This window comes from Benincasa hispida, chromosome 3 (genome assembly GCF_027475165.1).
Source record: "Benincasa hispida cultivar pf3 chromosome 3, pf3_genome.v1.1, whole genome shotgun sequence".
NCBI classification, from domain to species: domain Eukaryota; kingdom Viridiplantae; phylum Streptophyta; class Magnoliopsida; order Cucurbitales; family Cucurbitaceae; genus Benincasa; species Benincasa hispida.
Window position 1 is genome coordinate 1246034 of NC_143480.1, and position 10298 is coordinate 1256331.

At 32.0% G+C, this 10298-nt stretch overlaps 1 long non-coding RNA gene across 5 annotated transcripts; it reads left to right on the plus strand.

The window, feature by feature from the left end:
* Positions 1 to 1318: 1318 nt before the first annotated feature.
* On the plus strand, positions 1319 to 7485 carry LOC120072740 (uncharacterized). 5 transcript variants are annotated; one of them, XR_016528253.1, is made up of 5 exons: positions 1319 to 1759; positions 2316 to 2370; positions 2674 to 2808; positions 2887 to 6760; positions 7207 to 7485. It is a non-coding gene; the product is annotated as an uncharacterized LOC120072740 (long non-coding RNA). The 5 variants fall into 5 exon arrangements; XR_005480577.2 differs by having other exon boundaries at positions 2321 to 2370; XR_005480582.2 differs by having other exon boundaries at positions 2321 to 2370; positions 2890 to 6760.
* Positions 7486 to 10298: the final 2813 nt, after the last annotated feature.

A 10298-nucleotide genomic window follows, 5' to 3' on the forward strand; every position in this document is an offset into this window, starting at 1 on the left:
CACATGTAGTCAACCAGTATACGTACATGTTTGATCTGCTTCAACCTGAACAGGTACATTACACCAAACCTAATTAATTATTTTATTTATATTTTTATTGTATTGTCTTTAATATTCTCTAATATAATATTTTGTGTTTCAGGTTATTTGGGAGCCGTACAAAATTATTGTGCATACTTTGCCTAATTTTTGTACGAATGGTCAAAACATATGGCAGATGATGAGTCCTCTCATATGTTTTCACATTAGTGAGTGGCATCTTCCTGGTAATGCGACAATTCGGTTTTCAGCAGGATATCCCATCGCCTTGTAATACTGAACCCGTACGGCATGATATTAACCTAAGGACTGGAGATTGGTCCGAAAAAGTTGCATATCTGGTAATGCGATGGCACTATCGTGCAAGGTTTATTGCAGTGGGGGTTTCTCTTGAACAGTTTGACACATATGTCACTCCAAAATATATTCATTGATATAATAATATCACAAGGCGCTACGTCACTCGTCCGGGAGCAGCTGTGGGTCATCTGGTAAATGAATGAATATTATCTAATTTTTTTAATTTAAATTTATTTTAAATATTGTCTAATTGTTTTATAATTCACAGAGATCGAACAACAGTAGACTCCGTGAGGTTGCGAATGATCCGAACCAGGTTCTTGCTATATGTAGTGACAACCAAAGCTATATGGAAGAAATTCATTATATGTACGATATACCTATTGTTCCTCCACCAGCTCCTAGACATAGAGGACTTGTTCGAGAAGAGGATGAGTTTGATGAGGTTGCACATAATGTGGAAGAGTTGCCCTCTATGATGAGGTTGCACATAATGTAGAGGACTTGTTCGGGAAGAACCCGAGCAACCTCAAGTTCGAAGTCGACGACGACAACCAACTCGAAATCGACGACGTCCGTCCTGTGGGACAAATTGATTTTTGTAATTATTTTTATATAAATGAGATATTTAATTTACATTTTTTTTTTATTTTTATGAGTTATTATTTTTTTAATTTATTCTTTTTAGAGTTTAAATAAAATAATAAATATTTTTAGATTTTTTTTTTATAAAATGGAAAAAAAAAAATTAGAAAGAAAAAAGTGGAATGTGTAATAATTAAAAAGGAAAAAAAAAAAGAAAAAATTTGTACGGTATTCTCGCTCTCTATCAAAATCTCGCTCTCGCTCAAATTCTCGCTCTCTCTCATAATCCGTTTGTCGAATATTGAACCATCGACTTATTCAAAATAACATTTTTTTTTACGAATAGATTGAAAACAACTATATTTTCTTAAATAGTTTCTAAAAGTACAATACCCTTCTTTGCCTTCGTTTTCCGATTGTTTCGTGGGACCAAAAGTTTCTCCGCTACACAATTTCAGTTTCTTTCCACATTTCATCGATGGAATTCACTCATCGCGTTTCAAGTTCATCTTTACTTTTTTCATGGTTCCATGTTGACTGTACCGTATTTTAGCGACTGCTTTCTCAACCATCCTCTGTTTGCTTTGACTGAAAATGGTTGGGAAAATTGCCCTCCCACTTCACCATGAAAGCTTTGCTCACCATTAATATGCTCATCTTCTCTGTTTTCATCAATTAATCAACAAGTTATTACTACAGCCTTCCCTTTTCAGAAAGCCCGTCTTTATTATCCCGGATGGATCCAACCTGGTCTTTCAATCAATGCAGCATCTTTTTTTTTCCTGCTTTTTCTTGTGGGGCTGTGAAAATTCTGTTCGAACATATTCATTCAGCTGTAAGTATTAATGGCTATATGAACGAAAATGTTTTTTTATTCGAAATTCAGATTTTATGTTATTGTGATTTTCTGTGGTTTCATGGGTATCCCGTCTTAGAGGACATGGAATCTTGGTTGGCAATTGATAGTTTTCCAATTCTATATGCTTACTCATGTGGAATTAGGGCTGCATTTTTTCTCTCCAACCCCGTTTGTCTTCAGTTTCATGAATTGTAAGTTCAGATATTATTTGATACATTGTTAACTCTGAAGACGAACTTAATATTGTACCATCATAGCATGCTGCTTATACTAGAGGTTCATTTTCAAAATTAGTTTGTAGTTTATATTGTTCATTACACTGTCTGATGATGGTCCAGATTTACGTTGTAAATAAATATTTCATGGGACCCTATTTAAACCCAGTTGTTTTATTCTTGTGCAATTACTTTGCGTTTCTAACTGACATCGTAGGGTGCAATTTGTTTTACTCTTTACGAGAAAATTTACTGTTTTTTACTTTTAGTGAAGAATGATTAGACCTATTTTTATTATTTATTATTTGGTCATGGAGATTAGGGATAACACCCACATGGATATTGGAATTCTCTCTTGGGCTGCTGTAAACTGTAAGTAACACTAGTCTCTTTACAGTTTCCCCTGCGCTTCTCGGTGCGCTTCTATTTTCCTTATTTGAATACCAGATGTTCTTAAAGCCAATAGACGCATTCATGCATTCTATCTCTTGGATGTTTTAATCAGACTAAGTAAATTTTAACTGCTTTAGGGTTTAATTTTAGCTGCCTTTTATCTCTAATTTCCTGATGCAAAGAGCGTGTCTGCAACATAGTCTTTGCGTCCCTTTTCTTTTAATTGTTTTCACTGATAAAGATCTGTCGCTTCAACATATGGATACTATTACTATTTCACAGGTTAAGCACTATTAAGAAATGGAGAGTCACGAGAGTAGTAGTGTAGCACAGGGTATGGTGATGCAAAACTATAATGTGTTGGTGACTTGAAGATGTAATCAGTTAAAACTCAGGTTCCCATGAGATTGACAAAAGGTGTCTAATTTGAAAGCTATGTTTTTATTTCTTTCGCAACATTCTGTTGAGAGGTCATTTTGGGTTTGTCATATATAGCAGTTGAGAACAATGGGGGTGATTAAGGACGTTACGTATCTTCCATTCATCAGGTTCGTGAGAAGATGAGAGTGGCTTCAATGATTGAGTAACAATGGTCGAAATTTGAGAACTTATGTTGGTCAATATTTTGGTATGACTTGATTTTTAATCTGGGATGTGTACTTTAAATTTTGATAATTATATGCAAGTTGCGGGAACAGATCATGGCTTTAGAGGTAGTCAGTGTTTTAAAAATCCCACTGAGGCGCCTGGCTAGTCAGGGCTTCGGCATCTCGCTTCAAAGAAGTGAGGCTCTCTTAATGAAGCATGCGTGAGGTGCACGCCTTAGTGCCTCAAGTTTGATTTACTACTTTATTTTTTAATATTTTCTTAAACTTTTTATCATCTTATTGTTCATCATACTATATTTTTTACCTTTTTTTATTGTGTGCTGCATAATATTTTCCTGCACTTAAGTTCCTGAGGTTTATTGCTCTTTAGTGCGCCTCAAACTATAATACGAGAGGTTTTCAATACTAGGAATTTTTTTGACCCCATTTGATAGCTATTTGGTCTTTGAAAATTAAGCTTATAAACAATTACTTCCACTCTTAAATTTCTATGTTTTATTTTCCACTTCCTACTAATGTTTTCAAAAACCAAGTCAAGTTGAAAACTAAAAAAGTTTCAAAATTTTGTTTTTATGTTTTAAATTGGACTACAAATTCAATTTTTTTAATGAATATATATATAAGGGTGAAAATCATAATTGGACAATTTGGGAGAAAACAAGCATAAATTTAAAAAATAAAAAACTAAAAACAAAATTGTTATCAAATGCGACCTTTGTTGATGGGTTTTTTTAAGATCATATGTACGATGGGGAAAGTGCTTTTGGATGGCTTATGGGTTTACGACCTTACTTAAATAGGATCTATTCTATATGTTGTACAATTGTGTCCTTAAGTTCTAAGGATGGCTCGTGGGCTTCAAATATGATTTGTTTTCTAGGTTACTAAGTATTGAAAGAGACACACAATTTTGTCCTTTAAATCAAGCCAAGTAATTTCTAATTTTCCCCCTTCTGAAGGATTTATGAGTTGTTTCATCCCCTTGTTTTAATGCACTCATGCTATTTTGTTTCTTTAATTGAAACTAAATAACTTCCCACTTTTTTGAAACATTGCTTCCTCTCTATCTTATTATCTCTCCTCGTTTTAAATAACTGATGCTTCTTGAAAAACCCAAAAAAAAAAAAAAACAAAAACAAAAACAAAAGGAAATGATAAGTGGCAGATATAGATTGATTGATTTGATCCCGTCACTAAATTTGACAGCTCATTCTTGTTTTCTGTTTCATTTGAAGCCACTTTGAACTCTGGTCTTTTTTTGGTCACCTTTAAGGACTCCGAAAAATGTAGAGAAGAGTTACTGATTTTAGCTCTATTTTTTATTTATCCTTCTAAATTTACAGGGATATGGCACACAAAGAACTTAAAAGACAAACCAGTTCATAGAATCCTAGAAAGAAAAAAGTAAATGGCACATGAACTATGAAATGGCACATGTGCAAGTTCAGGTACTTAGGGTGCACGTGTAATTTGGCTTGGCCACTCATTGCAAGGAAATAACAGTGAAGTGTGTGTTATTATATTATTGTCTTTGGTAAACTTGCATAGTAACGTAATATTGCAGTTTATGTTCTACTTACTACTTGGAAACTAGAAGTTAATGTGGTTGTCAAAATTTATTAGTTTCAAATTAAATCTCATCCTTGCCTGAGTATTTATATAATCCATATTTTTTTTATTTTCGTTTTAAAGTTATTGATATTTTGGTGGGGATAAAGAGCCAAGTCAGTCAATTGGTCGTATTTGATTATATTTTTTAAATTTATTTCCTTTTGACTTTGAGAGCCCAACCATCCTTTTCAGAACACCTGCCTAATGGGACTTTTTTTTCAGACGAAAATTTTCAAGGCCTGAAGGACCTTCATCTGGCATTACTGGTCAAGCTGGTGACGTGCAAATTGGTTTGTTGGATTAAATGTGAAGTTCGGATGAATTCTCAGTGCCATTAACATGTGGGTTGAGATATGTGCGTCTTTATTTCTTAGTTTATTGTTTTTATTCACAAATCTGACCTGCCAGCTGCCAGCCTTTTCAATTTGCAACTTTTCCATCATCTTCTTGAGGAACATAGCGAGTCAAAGTGATGGTGAATGGAGGTTCAATTTTGGCATATAGACTCCCCTTACTTCCGTTGTTCCATATTCTCCTTATCCGGACCTGAAATTCATGTTTTAAGTCATAGTTCTAGTCTCATGTAAACAATACACCAATTCTTTTGTTTTAGTTTTCGATATCTTGATTGGCATGTATAAAACTATAGTCCCAGTTTGTTGCATATATTACAGGATTGGAATTCTTCTTGTAGTCTTTTATGTTGTCGCTTATTTATTGAATCTCTTGAGGTATTTGTAGTTACGTGCCACAGACAGTTGATGGCTGCATAGGGGGGGACCATTTTTGTAGTAGTGAGGACATCAGAGTAGTAAAAGCGACTTTGATTAGAATTATTTCTTGAGAAAACAATAAGCCGACCTACTGCATATATGATTTTCAGTTTCCACATAGCTCTGGCTAGATTTAATGACAAGAGAAACATCAATTTTTTAGAAATCAAGGAAAGACAATACAACGAGGTCACTTTCTCGTCGGTTCATGTTTCTATGATGTGTGATTATTAAGATTTTCCCGTGTTTGGAATGACGAGGGATATATGATTTTTTTTCTTTTTTGCAAAGGTATTGTAATTAAATTGTGGGGTGGGGTAATCGAACCTCAAACCTCGAGGTTGATAGTATGAATATTATGCCAATTGAGCTACGCTCTTATCGGCGAGGGATATATGGTTTTTCTTAAACAATATGTTGACTTATCACTTCTCTAGGTAAATATTTCGTCTAATGGTGAGAAATTGAGAATTGTATCAGTAGTTTAGGCATGGGAATGCATTTTTTGTCATACCATTCCGTAGTTTTAGCAAAAATAAAAATTGGATCTTCTATGGCATAATCCAAAATACTACTAGATGCATAATCTCTCGTAATAAAATATTGTACAATAGAATCTGAAGATGCATTCATGAATGATAGTTTTAGACTTCTTAATAAGTTTCCACCTCGGAGCAGCTCTATGGTTTGAATTTTTCATGACTGAAAGACCAGGTCTATAATAATTGTTAGCTTTGCTAACCCATACTGTTATTTTCTTTTATTTTTGCGCTGTATTAGCTAGTTTTTAATTATTTTTTTTCTTTTGATGAGCACAGGAGGTCAACAGAGTTGTTTCTTGCCCGTTGCCACCAGCTACATTTATCCATAATCCTCCTCGTTTATGAGTTGAATTAGGCATAAAAACCTAATGATTTGAATTATGACACTAGCCGAAATAACCCCACACCCAATCACGTAAGATTTGAATTGAGTTAGGGTTGAATGAAGTGAAGCTAATGGCAAGAGTTGATGAACCAACTTGACATTGTTAGACTTTGGCCCAAACCATTTAAGTTGTATTCATCGTGTATTTTTTAGGTTACATCGTGGCCTAAAGTGAGGGTCTGTTTGGCTTTTCAAATGCTTAAGAAAATCTTGAAAAATCATTCCAAACAGGTCTTAAGGCGCATACACACTGGCAGTCTCTTCTTTCCACATGTCAACTCAAGTCTTGTAGCAGCGCAGGAAAACCCCATAACTGAAGTTTTGATGCATTTTTAATTAATCTAACTTATGTGAGGCTGTTGCAGGTATTGATAATACTGTGTTGTACTTGCACAGGCCTGATGAAATACCAATACGAATTTAAAACAGTGCTATCAGCCATCGGTTCAGGTACAGCCACCACTCAATGCCCCCTTCTTCCACTTAATTCATCCATAAACTTTTCAATTTATTCAAATATCATCAATGTGTTTAGGCCCAATTTTCACATGCCAATTCTTACAGTATTGTCTTTTCCGTAACATTATTAAATGAAATTTAGAGTATATGTGAATTCATTTGTGTACCCAACTGTTGACACATTAACATTGTTGCTTAATAGGACTTTTAAGTTTTTGTTTTAACCAATGGGTTATGTATTTTTCACTAATGAAACACAATTCTGTGTGGTATTTGACTTTATGTGATTTAATATTTTGTTGACTAGAATATAATTTTTTTTTTAATATAGCTCAATAATGTGTGTTGTATTTGTAAAAGTTATAGGTATCATTTGTGTAATATAGAAATGGGCTCAGTATGTAATGTATGTAATGATTAGCTTTGCAATTTGATAGATTGGTGCATTCACTAAAGCGGCCGAAGAAATTTATATTACTTTTGATGTGGTCATGAAATTGGAATGGAGCCAGCGAAAAGACTTGTGGGCTACGTTGAATTGATGGATGAGATTTATAATTAAATATCTTCAATTTAATCTCGTTGAAGATTTTAAAAGAAAATGAGAAAATTTTACTCGTTTGTGCATAATTAAATGGGCTTGTGGATGTATATATAGTGTCAACAAAAAAAAAATGCCTTGGTTATTATGACTCAGAATAAAATGCATTTTAAGATTTGGGGTATGGTTGAGACTAATAGGTTGTTTCTAGGAATACAACAAAAATTCGAAAAATCAAATCAATCTAAATCAAACTAATTGTTTGGTTTGTTTTGTTTTTTAGTATAAAATTGGACATCTTGATTTGTATTTGGAGAAAACAAAAAAGTACTAGTTTGGATCGAATTTTTTATTAGAAAAATCCATCAAAACCAAACCAATCCAATGGTATATACCTACTCTTAGAGATAAACTATATTTTAGTATTTTAATTATTATGATGTATTTATATTTGTTGTTTATGCAAATATATATATATATATCCAATTATTGTGGAGTTTCTATATTTTTATTTGGAAAAGTGTCAAAAAAAAATGTCAAATTTCAATTTATGAAAATGAAATAGACACAATTTTTTCAATGGTTTTGTTCTTTATTGGACATTGGTTTGGAGTTGTTTCACACAAGCGTAAATTATGGTACATATTTGTATGTGTATAGAAAGTAGGTATTATTTGTTATTGAGGTTCATAATTACAGTTTAAGTCTCATTCAATAATTTTTTTAGATTTTTTTAAACAAAAAAAATATTTAGGCCTCATTTGATGAGATTTGGATTTTTATTTCTAATTTTTTAAAATCAAGCTTATTAACATTTATTTCATCTTTAAATTTATAGCTTGGTTGTCTAGTTTCTACTAATATTTTCAAAAACTTCCAATAATGTAGCTATCAATCTCTCATGGTCTGAGGTTCGATTTTCTCTACCTACATTTTAATTACAATACTTTTGCAAAAAATAAAAAAACTAAGCCAATTTTTAAAAATTAAAAAAATAGTCTTTAAAAAAATTAAAATTTGGCTAGAATTAATTCTTATTTAAAAAGATAGATAAGAAATTAAAAGAAAATTGAATCAATTTTTAAAAATAAAAAATAGTTACCAAATGGGGTCTCAAGAATTTTGATTTAGAATTTGATGAATTCAAATTTTTATTTAGAGATGTGAAAATCATAATAAAATGAGATCAAAGGGAATATTTACAATCAAAATCACTTACTTTTTATGGAATGTAGAATACTAGTGTACATAAGAGTAGTTCTCCCACTTTATTTCAAAGCAACTTTGGAAAACTAGGACCAAGATTTATTAATTAAGATGTCCAAATAAATTTCATGTGTATTCTATGTAGCTGGTGAGGAACCCTCTTCCTGGGGACAAATAATTGAGAAGAGGGCTGTCTCATTTTCATTAATATTGGTATTCTTTGTGATGTCATGACTAACTGAAGTCTCTGAAATTATTGGTTGTGGTTCTTTGAGTTATGAGATATGCTTATTTGGACAAGGTGATTATGATCGGAAAATAAAATTGGGAAGCTAGAAGCAATACCCTATTCTAAGGTCAGATTGTTGGCGGTATTTGCATTGATCGACACACTGATGTGGGTTAGGAGATTATAGGATGAGTGCTTTGGGATCACTTGGGTCATACGCACATTACAAATTTAAAGTTCTTTCGAAATTGTGAGGTTAAGTTTCTCGAAACATTTATCATTAACAAGGACCTCTCAATGATTCAAACATTTCACTTTACAGTAGAATTTGATTTGTTTGGTGATTGTTTAGTTGTTTAATAACAAGACTAGTGGACTCTTATAATTTTTTTTCATTATTGATGACACTCAATAAAGGGCCCAAGGAAGCCTTCTCCATTTATGGCTTCTTTCAACTTCTGGTGTATTTAAGGATTTAGAAGAGCAAATTTCTACTCTTATCCAAACTTTCTATTATTTGTGTCTAATGATGTAATCATGTAGATCTTGTTTTTTCTCTTAAACAATATTGTTATCAAATGAGGTCTTAGTTCTTAAAATTAAGTGGAATTTATGACTAGTTTCTTAATTTTGCAGTTGGGTTCTAAAATGATTCGTATATTTTTTTTTAAAAAATTAGTTAATTCTAATTGTAGGAACCAAAAACAAATTTCAAATTCTATTGATCAATTGCTAAGAAATTAAAACATAAATAGTGAAATCTTCTAAATCTCATAAAGAAATTTAAATTTCAATAAAAAATAAATGTTTTTTAAAACGTTGAGACTAAATAGATAGCAACTCGGGACCAGTAAAACCCATATCGTATTTACCAAGGTACATTAAAATTTATAGTTTCAAATCCACATGGTCAGGCCAGTCCAAACGAGATGGTATTTTATAATTTTTGAAATGAAGTCCTAAAATGTTTTATACCAAAGACAAAATCATAAAACTAAGAAAATAAAAACAAAATATTTGAAGCTAAAAAATGTCACCACAACTATATAACAAAGGTATTTCATTTAAAAAAAATGAGAAATTAAGGAAATTTTGGTCAACTTCTGTTTGATTCCACGGCGAGTCACTAAGAAGTGTATTTTTTTTGTTGTGTTAAGCAACTTTTTCAATTTGGGGATGTGCCATTAGAAGTATTTGCATAAATTGACATAAGTTTAATTAGAGATTAACAAAATCTCAACTTTCCAGGTCACTACGATATCACTAATACAGTTTTGGCAGTTGAATGTTTTTTTTCATCCTAATCTATATTTAGTTTGAATTTATTATTAAAAACTGGAACGACCGCCACATTTGATATCCATAGCAAGATATTTGGAGATGTTTTTTTTCAAGATTAAAAAAATAAAATTAATAAACATTATCCAGATTCTGGTGTTAAAAATCAACTACTAAATATTTTCTATTTTCAGCCATTAAGAAGAGGAAAACAAAGAAGAGGCAACGACATCTTTCTTTTCTGTTTAAAATTAAAGGCAATTAAATTATTTTCC